Consider the following 18899-nt stretch of genomic DNA (forward strand, 5'->3'; position numbering starts at 1 on the left):
AACCTCAACTGCTCGTATGATGATCTAGATCATGGTCATCTGGTGCATCCTGCTAGATTACCAACGAGGCTCTGACGTCTGAGTGTTTGCCGGGATAAGCCATCCCCATTTACCGGCCAACGGCTTTGGGCGGGTAAGCTGATAAGTGGAAGGACACTCTGTTGTCCTGAGACTGAGAAATTGGTCTCGAAGGAGGAAGAACCAAGAAAGTATTCAACGACATCAGAATGCAGAATGCAGCAAGAAACCACTGCATTAAAGATCCCAGATGACATCTCTAATGGCTAGCACTATTTTCGCAAGAGCACACTATTGATTATGGTAATCAGAGACCAAAATCTGCAAGAAGAGGACAACTATCGGAATTCAAGTCTTCCTTGGTGGTCAACATGCCAAACTTTAGCACATCATCATCATCATCAATTAGCCTATATTTGTCCACACTGCTGAACGTAGGCCTTCCGTAAAATTTTCCACCTATTTCTATCTTGAGCTTCTTGCATCCAGTTTGTGGTGATGCGCTTGATATCATCCGTCCATCTAGTCGGTGGTCGTCCTCTGCTTCCATATGCCATATGCCTTGGTCGCCATTCCAGAATCGTTCTGGTCCATCTATCATTCGTTAATCTGGCAACATGTCGGGCCCAAGCCCATTTAGCCATGGCTATTTTTTCAACTGCATCTGTGACTCCTGTTCTTCTTCTAATTTCTAGGTTTGGTACTTTATCTCTGATGGTAATACCTAATATTGATCTTTTCATAGCGCGTTGTGTAACTCTTATTTTATCTATTATTCTTTTTGTCAGAGTCAGTGTTTCTGCACCATATGTAAGAACCTGTAAAACGCACTGGTTAAAAACCTTTCTTTTTAAATAAACTGGGATAATAGACTTGAAAATGTTATTCAATCTACCAAAGGCAGCCCATGTGAGACCTATCCTTCTTTGTATTTCAGTTGTCTGATTATCTCGGCCTAAGCGAATCTCGTGCCCTAGAGGGTAGCTCTAGGAATATTTGTAAGCTATTACTTGGTCGATGCTATGGCTCTCAATCATAATTTTACCGCTGACTACAAGGTTGGTCATAAATTTTGTCTTTGAGCTGTTAATTTTAAGACCAATTCTTTTTGACACTTTATAGAGCGTGTGCAGCATTTTTGTAGCTTTATCAATTTTATCAGATATTAAAATGATATTATAGGCAAATCTTAGTGGCTAAGATCTTCCCCATTTATATTAATTCCCATTTGCTTGAACATATATTCAAGAACAGCTGTAAACAATTTAGGGTAGATAGTATCACCCTGTTTAATTCCACGTTCTATTTGAAACTTCTTGGTATCTTCATGAAGGCGGACACAAGCTGTACCAGTTTCGTAAATACTTTTAATCAAGGCGATATATCGGTAGTCAATGGGGCAGTCAACCAATGCTCGAAGCATTTTATGATGATCTATAGAATCAAACGTCTTTTTATAATCTAGGAATATAAGAAAGATAGGCTTGTTATACTCTGTATATTTTTCTATTAGCGTTTTTATAACTTGTAGATGATTATTTGTATGTATGGGAGAGCAAACTAATAGGTCTGTAGTTCTTTAGGTCTGAAATTTCACCTTGTTTGTGCATTATGGTTATCATTGTATTATGCCACTGGGAAAGAGTTACGCCTCTTGTCAAACAAGTATTGAACATCTTTTTCAACACGTTTACTAACGTTCCTCCTCCTTTTTTAATTTGTTCAATGACTATTCCATCTTCTCCAGGTGATTTATTGTTTTTCATTTTCGAGAGAGCTGATTTTATTTCCTCTGTTGTGATATCTGGGATGTCTCCTGAGGATACATTTTGAACTTTTGGTATTTGAACCTAAACCTTAGCACACAAAAGCAAAAAAAATACTCATAACACTTCTGTGATAAAAAGTAAGAGCTATTGAGCTTCTGTATCAGGCGCTCTGATGAATCCTGGCAGGATAAAATTCGTATAAGCAAATATACAGAAGCACTATACGTGAAATAAAATTTTAACTGTCTTTTCTTGATTTCTATTTACTCTTTATGAGTACAAGAAACTAGTTCACCAAAGGTTCTTGCTTAGATGAAAAGATATGTTGCGAAATGAAATTTTTAGATTCCCCATATCGTTTTTTTTTTCATCTTTTCATCGTCTGTTTTGTCTTGCAATTTATAGAAGGTAGGTACATATTTAAGCAAAAATAACCAAGAAATCTTCGGATTTCTACTTTCTGGTTTTACATATAGAACTTTTAAAACTAGTGAAAGTGAACTTGGAAGTATTGACAGATTTGTTCAACCCAATAAAGGAATAATACTGCAAGAGTGGCTGCTAAAAAGTCAACATTTAAAACCATCTCTAAAAGACAAGCAGCAAAAGAGTGCTCTGACCATCGAACGCTGAACCTCGTGAGTCATACTTTTTGTATGTTTCTATACTGACGTCATATTACTTTTTTTTTTATAATCAAATGCTGAGACGAGCGTCACGAAGTAGCGCCACGAAACGAAATAGCGGATCGTGGTTCGCAGTCATTAGTAAACAGTTGGAAAAGTTCTTTTACGCGACGAGTGAGTCCGTTATATAACACGTAAACTTGTATAAATACATAGTATGAAGCTTCGCGCTAGTGTACAGTACTTTTGTCCCTCTTTAATGACAAAGTAGTGGTTACACAGGGAACGGTACTAGGCTCTGGTTTCAGTCTGGTAGAGGTATCTTGGTCGGGGTTCTTATTGCAGCTCAAATACAAAGAATTAGTTAGTGGAGTAGTGAAGATAGAGAGAAGAGAAGTTAGAAGATAAAGAGAAGGGAAATAATTGAGCACCAGTTAAGAGAATCTCAAGTGGCATAGATGATTTACCTAACCTAACCTAACCACTGCATTGAAGACTTATAGAGTATCTCTAGAAATCGTCATGGCAGTTAGTGACAAGCAACACCGTACTAATCATGGTTCCCGGATGCCAAGATTCGGGCATCCCACACATGGGAAATTAAACCTTATTCAGATTTATGCGCCAACCGCCGATAAAACAGAGAAATAAATTGAAAAATTTTACGATGACCTTTAAAAAACCCTACAAAATACAATATCTAGAGATATAACAATACTCATGGGTGATTTTAACGTCAAAGTTGAAGAAGGAAGATGTGATTCTACTGTACGACCATACGGACTCGGTGTTCGAAATGAGAGCGCCTTATAAAATTCTGCTAGAACATAATATTGCGGTAATGAATACTTTCTTCAAACTGCCTAAACGACGCCTTTACACTTGGAAATCGCCAGCTGACAAGGTGGATAAAATCGTTAGAAACCAAATTGACTATATTTTAATAAACCACAGATACCGAAACGCAATACAATCGGTGAAAGCGTACCCAGGTGCAGACGTGGCGTTGGACCACAATCCTCTTGTAGCAAATTTACAACTTCATTTAAAAAAGATACAAAAAAGCTGAAAAGAAAAACTGAAACAAGAAATTAATGCAAACCTAGAATTTACACCGGAACCAATTGATGGTGATGTAAAACAACAGTGGCAATTCTTTAAAAATGCAATTATCGAACCAAGTCGCAGAGAACTCACAACAACCAGAAAGGAGATTGGATGACAGAAGAAATCTTGGAAATGATGGAGGACAGAAGAAGGCAAAAGAATATCAACATAACTCAGTATCAACAGCTGCATAATCAAATAAGAAGGAAAATAAGAGAAGCTAAAGAGATTTATTTCGCTGGAAAATGCCAAGAAATAGAAGACTTACAAAACAAATATGATAACTTCAATCTCCATAAGAAAGTTAAAGAATTAGCTGTGGTAGCAAAACAAAAAACCTCAAGCATACTAATGGACAAACAATGAAACATTTTAGTGCAGGGAGACCAAAAATTAGGAAGATGGAAAGAATATATAGAGGAATTATTTCATAACCAGAGATAGGAAAATACATATGAAGATAATCAGAGTAAAGACGAGGGACCCGAAATAACAAAGTCAGAAGTTATGCATGCAGTAAAGTCCATGAAAAATAATAAAGCTGCTGGCCCAGATGAATACCAAATGAATTGCTAAAACTGGTCAATGAAAAAAACATAGATCTTTTAGCCCAACTACTGAACACAATCTATTCCACAGGAATCATTCCACGTGAAATGCTGATATTAACATTTATTTGTCTACCAAAGAAAGTAAATGTCAAAAAATGTAGTTATTATCGAACGATAAGTCTAATGTCACATACCTTAAAAACCCTGCTAAAAATCATCCATAATAGAATACACGCTAAGCTGGAGATGGATATTAGTGATTCCCAGTTTGGATTTCGGAATGGATGGAGTGGGCACAAGAGAGGCACGATTTTCTTTTAACGTGCTTACCCAAAGATGTTTGAATGTTAATTGAGATCTTTATGTATGCTTTATAGACTACAACAAGGCATTCGATAAGGTAAAACATGACCGACTTATAGAAGTACTCAAAAACAAGAATCTGGATGGGGGGGATGTAACATTGATATCAAATTTATACTACAGCCAACGATCAAATGTGAAAATTGGAGGAGAAGTGTCAGAAAAAGTGGAGATAAGTAGAGGGGTCAGGCAAGGTTGCATACTGTCGCCGTTATTGTTTAATGCTTATTCTGAAGAAATCATACAAGAAGCTTTGGTAAACGAGACAGTCGGCATAAAAGTGAACAGAAATTTAATTAACAACATTAGAAATGCCGACGATACAGTCATAATAGCCGACAACTTATAAGACTTATGAAGAATAATGAACAAAATATTAGGATATAGTGGAAAATACGGACTCTCTCTTAACATCAAAAAAACCAAATTCATGAAAATTTGCAAGAACAACAATACAAATGAAATATTAACGGTAGGCGGCGCCAGCAGATTGAGAGATTAAAAAGATATACTTACTTGGGAACGATAATCACAGAAAATAACGATTATACTGCAGAAATAAGAGTCAGAATTGAAAAAGCACGTGCCAACTTCGTGAAAATGAAAAAGATTTTATGCAGCAAAGATCTGACATTGGCCCTCAGAATAAGGCTAATTAAATGCTATGTACACATTGAACTCTACTATGGAGCTGAATCATGGAAATTAAACCGGAATACAATAAATCCACCTAACGCGTTTGAAATGTGGACATTTAGAAGATTGTTAAGGATTCCATGGGTAGATAGAGTCACGAAAACAGAAGTGTTAAGGATAATAGGCAGAGAGAGGGAAATGGAAAATACAATAAAAAAAGGAAATTGCAATATTTCGGACATGTGATGAGAGGCGAAAGATACAACATCTTGAGACTCATAATTCAAGGAAAAGTAGAGGGTAGGAGAAGCGTAAGAAGAAGACGCGTTTCCTGGTTGAAGAACCTGAGAGAGTGGTTTGGTTGTAGCTCAAGGCAATTGTTCAGAGCAGCTGCGAAGGTCAGAATAGCCTTAATGATTGCCAACCTTCGTCGAGGAGCTGGCACTTAAAGAAGAAGAAGAAGATTTATTTAAACTGTTCTGTGTTTAAAAAATCAATTTTAAAATGTTTAAAATTGTTTATGTTTATGTTTAAAATAACATTTTTTGTAACCTTTGAGTAAAATACATATTAGTAGTAACAGCTTTCATCTAATTTTTTTTTCCATTTACAAAGTATTTTACAAATAAAATTCTTCTGTTTATTGTTTAATAATATAAAGGACAAAAATACCTTTTAATAGTGCAAACGATATTCTAAACTTTTAAAGATTGCCTTAACAATTATACAAAGTAAAGCGCTACATAACTTCAAACGATTAAACTTTAAATATGACAGCAGTTACTCATAAGAAGTAACATATTTCGCTACAAACTAAAAATAAACATGTTAAAATTATCGCTATAAATACCGATAAAAGTTAAATTGATTTTAAGTCGTTCGCCTTGCTAGGAATTTTATTTATTATTTTACTGCTATTTATAATTTCCAACAGACAATATCTTGCAATAAGCACACGAGCTCTTCCTAATTATTTAACCTGGGTACAGTATGAATGGCGTTGAACATTAGGTATGTTTATTTAGTGCATTCCAGTACAGATCTACAGGTCTACCATATGTTGGGTAAATAAAATAGACGAGTTGAATGAGCAATATATCTATATACTAAGAGAAAATAATTTCAAGATGTAAGTTTGTGTTAATTTAATATGATTCTAAAGTTATTATTTGTGACATTTTACGTTCATAATTAACATTCTTGGAATTCTTGGAATTAACAACAACTGCAGAATTACCTGCACCTTACTAATATTTCAACTTCCATCTCGGTAATAGTTTTCAAAATATAATATAAAAAATATACTCCAGTCGTCAGAGACAAAAATGCCACCGAACCTCTAAAAATCATACGAACATGCTGAATTTATCCGAGAATGTCAATTTTAGGGTGCCACAAAAGATACAAAAAAATTTAATACTTTTACCCCCGAACTTTCGCCTAACACCCCCCTCGAAGAGGGGGTAAATCATTTTACCAAGAATCTGTACACCATAGAAAAAAATGTTTCAAATGAAAAATAGCTGAGATAGCTAAGATAATTTTGAACAAAAATGTTTATTAGCATTTTTTTGTGTAGAATGAACCGTTTTCTCAGAAACAACACTTGAAACGATCGGCATTTTTGAATGTCAGTTAAGCGCGCGAAATCAATGTTTAATAAAATTTGTATCACCTCGACGGTAAAAATTCGATATCTTTTGATCCGAGTAAACTATCAACAGAAATTAAGATGCATTTTAAAGGTAAAGAGTGCAGCAATTTCGTATTTTGTCTTACATCAAGTAAATAAAGCAGCGTCTCTTTTTGTTGGGGAAAGAGTGAGTGGGGAGTTTCAATGCGCTAGAAAGCGACAGATCAGATCGAACAGCCGCCAAAAAATGTTATCACTGCTCGTTGCTGGCAAGCAAGCAAGCAAGCAATTTAATTAAACCCAGCCTGTGAGAAATATTCACCCCTAAGAATTACGTTCGGGTGTAACAATTCATTGGAGCAAGGTGTGTTAACTCGAGTAAAAACAGGAGTCACCCCACCCCGCTCCAAAACTCCAAGCTAGCTCTTTCCCCCCTATAGCACTCTGATGCGCGATAGAGGCACAACTATCAGCCAAATGCTCTTCATGTGGAGGTCCTGGGTAATAGAACCCCAACATGGTTTCCTAACCGAATGCAAAACTCAGGACAGCGCATTGTCGCTATATTCCTGTTGTCTTAATGTGGCTTATCCGCGAACTAAAATTGCTTACTTGGGCCTCAAATCTCCGCTCTGAGCCAGGCTCAGTTTGGCGACTTGGTGCTCAAGGGGTTGGGCGCTACGTGCCCGGGTTTTGGGGTTTTTTTTTTTAAATTTTTTGATGGCTTTCGCCGGTTTTTGTTAGTATTTTTTAATTTTTTTAGATGGCCGGGGCCGGTTTTTTGTATGTTTTTGGTTCTTTTTTGTAGGTAGCCCTTCGTTGCTGGCATGCTCAGTTTATGTTAATATATACGTCTATGGATGCAATATTACAGTAAAAAGTTTACCCAAAGTTTACTCCCGGCACCTGTTTATTATAAACGAAAGAATACATTGGTTTCAAATAAAAAAGACATTTTTTTATTTGTTGAAAATTTGTTTTAAAAGAAACAACTTCCCGTGTTAAATTTTGAGTAAACTTTTTACTGTAATATTGTAGCATTACATTTCTTCGATTAAAATAAGATTCAGCTTAGAAATAAACAGCGTAAGAAATAAACAATGTGTTTCAAACTTTAAAGTTTAGACTTTCCTCAAGTCTATATATCCCGAAATGCAACGGTGTATCAATTTGTTTAAGGATATTTTAAACTGACTTATGTCATATAAAATCAAAACGGACTCGAGCATTTTGAAACTAATGGATCTCATATATTTTGTTTTTTAATTCAATGTCCAACATATTGAAAAATGTCATCAAAAAACGTTAAAATCGGCTTTTTCAGCATTTTTAATTGTTTATTTGCATTTTACGTTTAAGTATTTAACGAAAAAAATACAAGAATCACTTGCGTCTTAGAATAACTCAAATTATTAAAGAAATATGTTTGAAGCAAAAAAAAACAGTTTTTATTATTTGTTCAAAAATTTCTAAATAAATAAAAATAAATTAATAAATAAATAGCAAAAATTATAGATATTTATGTTTTACAAAAAAAATTATCACAAATATTATTAAAAAATTGAAAACAATTTTTTAGTAATATTTGAAAAGTATTAAAATTGAAAAGTAATACATATTCGTAATGTACGCAAAAAAACATACAAAAATTAAAAAAAGAATCGTCGAAATCCATAAACAAGAACCAGAGATACAGCTCCTTCACCCTAAATCGTTCTCCTGAGTTTCAAAGCCGTTTTATACTTTTAGTATTTTTTTAAATGCTTTTAAAAACAAAGCTTTTGTCTACTTAAAAAAAAGGAACCAATAAAATTACTTTTAAAACTTTTGACCGATCACTTTTTTATCCTTATTTGTTGCTTAGAAAGTTACGTAATAATTTTGGTATTTTATAAATGTTAATAACTTTTTAAAAAATAAACTTAGAACCTTAAGATTACACAGAATGCTGATTCTTGGGTGGTTAAAGTATGGTAAAAATTTCAAAGTTTATTTTTTAAAAAGGTATTAACATTTTTAAAATACCAAAATTTCAGACTTATTATGCAACTTTCTAAGCAACAAATAAGGATAAAAACATTTAAAAAACGCCATTTTGAAGGTTTTTATATGGTTTAAAAGCTTATTAATCTTAAATTTGTTTTAAATGCTTCACTTTTTGCTAATAAATGAAAACAGTAAAATTTGGCGGTTTTGGTCTAAATTTAATAACTAGTTAAGTCCAAAAAATCCACTGCAGGACACATATATGTTCTTGTTACATAGGTTTATACTACGCATAACAACTGTCGTAAAATTAAAAAAAAAAAAAAACAAAAAAATCAACATAAAAAGTGGAATATCAATAAAATGAGTAATAAAGAAGTAAGAAACAAATATGAAGAGGCAGTAACAGTTCAAATAAAAGAGAAATATAAAGCAGAAGATATAAACACAGAATGGGAGACTATTAAAAAATCAATAGAAGAAGGTACAAATATGCAGATAGGTAAAAGTCAGGCTAAAACAAAAAATGGATGGTATAACCAAGAATGTAGAGAAATAACAGGAAAAAAAGTGGAAGCCAGAAATAAATGGCTAAGAACAGATAAAGATTAAGACAGAGAAGAACATGAAAAATTAAGAAGGAATGCTAAGAAAGTGATAAGGCAAAATAAAAGAAGATGGGTAGACAAAAAATGCAGGAAATAGAGCAGGAAAGAACAAACAGAAGTACGAAAAGTTTTTACAAAAAGATTAGAGAACAAACCAAAAAATACAAGGGCAAAACAAACGGTATAAAAAATAGAGAGGGAACAGTGATAATAGAGGACCAAGAATACAAGCAAGTATGGAGAGATTACTACAGAGAGCTCTTGACGGAGGAAACAACAGAAGAAGAAATGCATAACGAGAAGGAAACGGTGCATGAAGAAGAAGCAGATGAAGTAGATGAAGTAGACATCAAAATTTCAAAAGAACCAACATTAGAGGAATTGGATGAAGTAATACAGAGAAGCAAAAATGGAAAAGCCTCTGGTAAAGACGGAATTAATATGGAACTAATAAAATACGGAGGAAGGGAACTAAGAGGAAAAATACTGGCACTATTGAAAAATATATGGAAAGAAGAGAAAATGCCAGGGGACTGGGAGGTAGGGCAGATCATAACAGTACATAAAAAGGGAGACCAACAAATCTGTGAAAATTATAGAGGAATAACGTTACTAAATACAACATATAAAATATTGACATCAATAATAAAAAAGAGGTTATCAAAGATCACAAAGAAGACAGTAGGAGAGTAGCAATGTGGATTCACAGAAGGAAGATCTACAATAGATGCAATACACACAATAAAAACAAATAATGGAAAAAGCAAACAAGTATAAATTAGAATTGGAAATGTTATTCATAGACTTCAAACATGCATTTGATTCAATTGAAAGGAACGGATTAATGATAGCAATTAAAAAATTAAAAATTCCAAATAAACTCAGAAAATTAATAGAAATGACAATGAGAACTACAAAAATAAGCATAAAGACAAAAAGAGGAGAGACAGAGGAATTCAGTATAAATAAAGGGATGAAACAAGGAGATGCCTTATCAACAACTCTATTTAATCTAGCATTAGAATATGTTCTACGAAATATAAATAAAGGAAATCTCAGAACAAGAGGTGGTCAAATAATTGTATATGCAGACGATATTGCTATTATTGCAAAGAACAGAAAAATAATGAAAGAAATGCTAGAAGAAATAAGAGAGAAAGGGGAGGTAGTGGGGCTAAAATTAAATCAAGAAAAGACAAAAATATTAAGATTAGGGAAAAAACCAATGAAAGAAAAAATCAAAATAGGAAGTTCTGAGTTTGAAGAAGTAGAATATTTCAAATACCTAGGAGTTACAATAAGCAATTACGGAGAAAGAAAATCCGAAATAAAAGAAAAAATATTAGCAGCGAATAAAGCTTATTTTGCAAACAAAAGATTACTTAAAAGCAAAACACTGACTAAGAAAACTAAAATGAGCATTTATAACACCATAATTAGGCCAATATGCAGGAGAAACAATGACGATGGTTAAAAAAGATGAAGAAGACTTAAGAATAACAGAGAGAAAGATTATGAGAACCATACTAAGACCAATCAGAACAGAGCAAACTGAATATAGAAGCAGAACAAATGCAGGGATTAAGGAAGAACTTAAGAAAGACATCGTAACTAAAATAAAGCAATGCAGAGTTAGATGGTTAGGTCACATTTGGCGAGCAGGTGATGAGGCAGTGACATACGCAATGATAGAATAGAATACAGAAGGAAGAAAGAGAAGGGGAAGACCAAGATCAAAGTGGCTGCAAGAAGTTGAAGAAGACCTCCAAAGGGCAGGAGTCAGAGAATGGAGAGGAAGAACTATAGACAGGAAAAAATGGAGAGATATTGTCAAGAAGATAAGATAAACAAAAAAGACAGATCCACTTAAAAAATAGGATTTATAAATCATTCGCGGTTTAACCCCACTCTGGGGTGTATAGCCATTATATATATATATATATATATATATATATATATATATATTGTTATGATGTATTGTTTGTTTGAATGATGAGCAATGAGTATTTTAATAATATAGGGTTTTTATCGCGGTTCTCAAAGAATTAGTTTGTAAGTACTTTTTTAAATTATCTTTATTATAACTATTATGAAACACACATATATATCTAACCTAGCCAATGTAAATTTAAAATAAACTATCTTTAAATTGATACTCTTATAAAACTAATTAAATTCTATAGACAATGTAAAATTTAAACAAACTATCTTCAAAATTGAAATTGTTATGACATTAACTAAATTATATTAACAAAATTTTGTACCTTTCTTTCACTGAATGCCTAAATGAACTGTTTTCCACTATATAGATTCTAATCACCACTGAATGTCTTCGTACTTCGGTTATCCTTGTTTTTGTGAAATTACTTTTTCCAATTATCAGCTTCTACCAATTTAATTTAATCTTCAATAATTATTTGTGTATAATTATAAATGTGCATAATTTTTAATCTTCATTTAACTCACTATATTAAACAATTGGACTATTTGTAACTGATTGACTGTCTTGAAAATTCTGAAAAATTGACTTCACTAACTAAATGAGTTTATCTTCTACTAACTTTCATAATAAAACTGGCCATCTTGAATCCAAATCACGGGTATTTATATCTTTTCAATCTTCCAGAACCATCTGGTAAGAAATCATGTTCGATTTAGTTCTATTTCTTCTATATGGATGTTCTCGAAAAAAGTATCTATTCGATCCACCGACATAATCATTATTCCAGAATGTTCCAACATAAACACAGGTCAAATTCTGCATTCTGGAGAATCCGTTAATGTTCTATTGATAATTTTGTTGACATTTAGGCTTTTCAGATCAGAATAAACATTTAAATCATTAAATATATATAAATTAAACATTTTAAACTAACATTATTATTATAATCCCACTTTATATTCCTAAAAATTCTTAATTTCTGTCAGTCACTTACTGTATAGTTGGTTGCCTATGCACATGGCTCACTTAAATATATTTACAACATTAAAATACAACTTTTTACAATTATTATATGCTAATTTCTCAAAAATGCCCTCACATAAATAATTTTTATTAAATTCTCTAGTATATAACTTATTAAAATAACCAAATATCTAATATTATGTAATGTGTAACTTATAAATTAATTTTTTAAATAATATCATTTCAACACCCCAAAATTAAATTTAAAATAAATAATTTACTTATTATTTTTTTAAATATTAATTTTCTTATCCACATACCTTAGTAATTATAATAAATGAAATAATTTAATTTCCTATTTTAATTGTTCTATCAAATACATCCCTGTTCGCTGTCTATGTCAAAGCAGAGAACAATGGAGCACAGTTTGGCTATTCTATGGTCAAACTGTCATGTCAAATGGAGGAATGGATGCTATATCAGAGAATAAAATATAACCTTAATTAAAAATATAATCTATATTGTGTTCTGTTTATTTATAGACAAAATCTAGGAATTATTTCCATTCAACAGGCTTTCATTCATATGAATTGGTAAGTTTTACACTTTTTATAAAGACATTTACACAATCAATTCTGTATCTAACCCCAAATTATGATTTTTAGGGTACCAAACAATTTCCATATGTACAAAATTCAACAAGTATGATGTCAAATTTATTCACAACAATGAAATCTGCCATCTATCTAACAAATCAAGTCTATTGAATAAAATGGATATATCAGTAAGCTGTTAGTGTTGTTATAGTTGTGTTAAAGGTATAGAAAACATTATTCAATCTCTTCATGATATTGAAAAATGTCGTTGATATGAAACATGCCTCTTAGTCTGTTCTCTGCATCTATTAACACATAACTATTTAGTCCATTCTGATTTTTAATTGTATATGGACCTTCAAACATTGGTTGTAATTTCTTACAACGGTTTTCTTTAACATTACTTTTTCTAAGTGAACGAATTAACACTAGGTCTCCTTTTTGAAATGTGATTGGTTTTTTTATATTTCGATTTTGTCTTCTGATATATTTTTCAGCTTTCCTCCTAATTCGGTTATTCACTTTCTGCATTACTTGTTCTAACATATCCTGATTATATTCACTAATCCACTTTCTGTTTCCTATATGGCCAAACATTAAATATTCTGGTACTTCCTCTGTATTCAAATTATGTGTATTATTTAAAAAATATTCTACTTGTGGTATATGTTGCTGCCAAGTTTCATGTTGATTTTGGCACAGTATCCTTAAATATTTTATAACTTCTTTAATATATCTTTCTGCAGGATTTGCCTGAGGATGTCTGATACTTGTAAAATGAATGTTGATTCCCTTTTTCTCACAAAATGCCCGAAATTTTTGGTTGTTAAAATATGTAGCATTATCTATTATGCAATTTCTAAATGGTCCTATTTCTTCGAAAAATTGATTAATATATAATTTTAATGTTTTAACATTTGTTCTGGAGCAGGGATATAGTTTAATAAATTTTGTATATAAATCAACTATCACTAGTATATGCTTTTTTCCTGTTGGACTGAGAACTAAATTTGAAATAAAATCCATGGAAACTGTATTTAGTTTTTCATATACAACATTAGATTTATATGTGTTCTGGTTTTTGAAATTCTTTTCTTTGTTTAGTTGACATATTGGGCATTGGGTAGTAATTTCTTTTGCTATACTTATGTCATTCTTTGCAAAATAATTGTCCTTAAATAGCATCCATAGCTTTCTTGAACCAATATGCATATAATTGTTATGTAAATTTTTCAATATTTTCTTTGCTAAAGTTCTAGTTATTACATATACTTCTATGCCATTTATTATTTTATAATAAACTCCATCTTTCTTAAGGACTTTTTGTTTTTCACTCAAATTGATCTGATCTCTTATAATTTCTTCTTTAGAATATAATCCAGTACTTTCTACTTATTGATTTAATCCAATTTTTATTGTTCGCTGCCCTTTTGTGATGTATTTTCTAACCTTGATAAAGCATCTGCCACTATATTGGATTTTCCAGAAATGTATTTGATTTCAAATGAGTATTCACTCAATATTAGACTCCATCGATGTATTCTACTGTTTCCATATTTGTTATTTAATATAGACGTTAAAGCTTGGTGATCTGTTTCTATTGTAAATTCATTACCCAACAAATAAAATCTTAATTTTGTGACACAGTGTGTTATACTTGCTAGTTCTAATTCTGAAACTGAGTAACCCTTTTCATGTGACTTTGTGATTCTTGAAATGAATTGTATTGGGTATTCGACCACATCATGTATTTGTAATAATACCCCTGATAATCTCTCTATTGATGCATCTGTTCTTAATATGAATGGCTGTGTGTAGTCAGGATAGTATATTTTCAAATTTGACAGAAAAATGTTCTTAATCTCTTGGAATGCTAGTTCTCTTCTCTGATCCCATCTCCATTTTACACCTTTTCTCAGTAGTTCAAGTAATGGAATTTCTTTTATACTTAGATCTGGTATCATCCTTTTATAATAATTAATTATTCCAATGAATCCTCTTAAAGTTCTTAAATTGTGTGGTGTTTTATATTCCTGAATGACTTGTGTCCGTTCTGGATCCATTTCGATTCCCTTAGTGTTAAGTTTATAACCTAGATATATGACTTCTTTTTGAAAAAATGTACATTTTTCTTGATTTATTTTTAGTCCAACTTTGTCTAATCTATTTATTATAATTTTTAGGTGTTTCTCATGATCTTCAGCCGTTTTAAAAAAAATTAATATATCATCAATGTAGTGAATTACAAAATGTTCATATTTATCCAAAATATCATGAAGACATCTACATAGAGCACTGCAAGATGATTGAAGTCCAAATGGTACTACTTTGAATTGATATACTACTCCATCTATCTGAAATCCTGTATACTGTCTACTTTTTCTTTCTAAAGGTATTAACCAAAAACTATGCTGTAAATCGATTTTAGTGAAAAATGACATTCCTGTAATTCTTCCTAGTATTCCATCTATACTCATTGGTGCTTCAAATTGCTTTTCAGTAATCTTGTTAATATTCCTTGCATCCAAACTTAACCTGATTTCACCTGATCTTTTACGTACTACTACTATAGGATTTATAAATCGTGTGTCTGCCTTCTCAATGATTCCATCTTCTAACATATTATTAATTGTTTTGTGTACTTCTTCTCTGTATTTATATGGTATTGGGTATGATTTTGTTTTAAAATCTTTTTCTTCTTTAACTTTTATACTATGGATATAATTTTGTGCAATTCTATTTTCTTTATTGACAAGTCCCTTGTGTTGCTGCAATATGGAAACGACTATTGATTTATATTCTTAAGGGCAATTTAAAACTTTTATCATATCTTCTTCTTTACAAATAAAATTATTTTTCATTATGTACTCATTATTCCTTGCTTCCAATTTTACGCACTCCACCTCGTAGGCATCCATCTGCTTAAAATTTCCATTCCTTAAATATTCACTACAATAATTATTCTTTACATTCTTTTGGGACATATCCCTATCATCAAAATACATTTCTTCTTCATAAACATCATTATTTTCTTTTAATAATATCCTATCAACTCTTATTCCTTCTTCCACCTCATCTTTCTGCATAAATTTAATTATTTGCCCTTCCAAAGTTACCATTTTTTCTTTAAAATCTATCTTTACTTTCTTCTTTTCCAATTCATCATTTCCCATTAATATATCAACACATAAATCCTTGACAATAAATCCTTGCATATTAATTTCTTTATTAAGAATATTAATTTTAAAATTGGCTAGTTTATCAATTTCACCCAACTTCTTATTATTTGCACCAACAATTTTAATTTTTGGAATCTTTATTATATCTGATATTTTTAATGTATTAAAAATAAAATTCTCCGAGACCAAAGTACTTTCTGAACCAGTATCTATCATAATTTTAATCATTTTATTTTTGGCCAAAGCATTTATATAAATTAAATTAATAGATTCAATAATTTTCTCTTCATCTAAAGAAATAAATTCAGAAGGTTTTTCCTAATAGCAATGGCCTAACTTGTAATTCAGAAAGTTTACTGCACAAAATTTTGATTATTAGAATTGTCAGATTGTATCTGACCACTTGGATCTGATGTCCTATGTCTTTCCCTACTATCACTTCTACTCACATTTTCCTGCCTTGTACTATTTCGTTCCCTGTCTTCGCAGCTCCTATTCCGTCGAACACAATTTACCTGTCTCTTATAGTTAGATCGCTCTGTATTTCTTCTATTGTTAAAATCTTGTCTATTATTATTAGTACTGTTATTAAAATGTTGTCTATTATAATTACTGTTATTATTATTAAAATTTTGTAAATTATTACCATATCTATAATTATTATATGATTGTCTATATTGTTGATTATCATTTTTATTATATTGAAAGTTATTATTGTTTTTTCTGTTGTTATTATTACTTGTCATATTGCCTCTTTGTATTCTTTGAATAAAATTAATAAAACTATCTATTGTTTGAATATTTTGTACAGTTACTGTTTGCACAACATCAGCATCAAAATGTCTAGATACATTTAAGACTGTTTCATCCTCTCTAAGTGGTGGTTCTAAATATTTTGCAACTGTTATCAATTTTAATGCATAATCTACCATATTTGATTTTAAATTGTGATTATACTTTCCAAAATATAGAATTTCTCTAAACTTGGCTTGCTCTAATTCACCCCAATAATAATTTAAAAATTTATTTTCAAATGTTTGAAAATTATCTAAATCATTTTCAATACTAGCAAACCAAGTTGCTGCATTGTCATTTAATGTCACTCTAATATAATCTTTGATATCATTAATATTATTAACTAATCTTAATTTATGTTTTAAACTGTTTATGTATACTCTAGGATGCAAATTTTTTATATTACCAGTGAATTTAATCCCAGTCTCATTTGTTAAATTTAAGTAAGGTCTCCCTATGTCTCTCATTTGTGAAATATCATCTATTCTCTGTTCCACATTTCTTATTTGATTACTATTTATTTGGATATTTTGTTGTATATCGTCTAATTTTTCTTCTGCGTTTCTCCTGTCTTCGTTAATTTTTACTTCTAAGTTACATTTCTGCAACTCTATTTTCTGTTCTATATCTATCTTATTATCTTGAATAATCCTCTTTACTTCTGTCCTCTCATTGTCTATCCTTTTCTTGTAGTCATTCCGTATACTTTTTATTTCATTTGCTACTTTTTTCTCTGCAGCTTCAAGTTTTTTATCCATTTGTTTTTCCATTTGTTTTACAATTTTATTATTATTATCTTCTATTTTCTTTTCTAATTTTCTATGATTCTCTTCCAATTTCTGTTCCATTTTTTTCATGTCTTCTTTGACTTCTTTTGAATTCTGTTCCATTTTTTTTTCTATTTTTTTCATGTCTTCTTTGACTTCTTTTGAATTCTCTTTCATTTTTTTCGTATTCTCTTCTATTGTCTTGTTCATCTGCATTATTAATGACATCAAAGCTGCCATATTGACATTTTCCTCTCTTTCTGGATTCATTTCTGCAGTATCTTGTGGAACTTGAACTAAACTCTCCTCTTGTGTAGGTTGTGTTTCTACTTCCACATCTTCTTCATTCTTTTTGCTTCTTGTACCTTTCTTTCCTTGAGACATTTTGAGACTTTACTTGTTCAAATATAATTAAAAATAAATCTATAATTTTTTTTTTTTTTACTGATAATTAATTTAATTATATGAGAGCACTTATCTTCCCAAACTAATTCTTTTAAATAGAGAGCCACCGCGTTGGGTGCCAAATTGTTATGATGTATTGTTTGTTTGAATGATGAGCAATGAGTATTTTAATAATATAGGGTTTTTATCGCGGTTCTCAAAGAATTAGTTTGTAAGTACTTTTTTAAATTATCTTTATTATAACTATTATGAAACACACATATATATCTAACCTAGCCAATGTAAATTTAAAATAAACTATCTTTAAATTGATACTCTTATAAAACTAATTAAATTCTATAGACAATGTAAAATTTAAACAAACTATTTACAAAACAGCATTTATATTTATTCTTCTTTTCCATATACCAATATCCAATTATTATAAGTTGATTTATACTAATCTCCAATCATATTATAATTTTAATTCCTTCTAATATTCTTCTAATATACTTTTTTAATCTTCAATAATTATTTGTGTATAATTATAAATGTGCATAATTTTTAATCTTCATTTAACTCACTATATTAAACAATTGGACTATTTGTAACTGATTGACTGTCTTGAAAATTCTGAAAAATTGACTTCACTAACTAAATGAGTTTATCTTCTACTAACTTTCATAATAAAACTGGCCATCTTGAATCCAAATCACGGGTATTTATATCTTTTCAATCTTCCAGAACCATCTGGTAAGAAATCATGTTCGATTTAGTTCTATTTCTTCTATATGGATGTTCTCGAAAAAAGTATCTATTCGATCCACCGACATAATCATTATTCCAGAATGTTCCAACATAAACACAGGTCAAATTCTGCATTCTGGAGAATTCGTTAATGTTCTATTGATAATTTTGTTGACATTTAGGCTTTTCAGATCAGAATAAACATTTAAATCATTAAATATATATAAAT

At 30.9% G+C, this 18899-nt stretch overlaps 1 protein-coding gene across 1 annotated transcript in view; it reads left to right on the forward strand.

Moving 5' to 3' along the window:
- CAP (Cbl-associated protein) overlaps nt 1-18899 on the forward strand; it is a 573660-nt gene that overhangs the window by 61036 nt on the left and 493725 nt on the right. The gene's annotated exons all lie outside the window — the stretch shown is intronic.

This window comes from Diabrotica undecimpunctata, chromosome 7 (assembly GCF_040954645.1).
Source record: "Diabrotica undecimpunctata isolate CICGRU chromosome 7, icDiaUnde3, whole genome shotgun sequence".
Taxonomy (NCBI): Eukaryota; Metazoa; Arthropoda; class Insecta; order Coleoptera; family Chrysomelidae; genus Diabrotica; species Diabrotica undecimpunctata.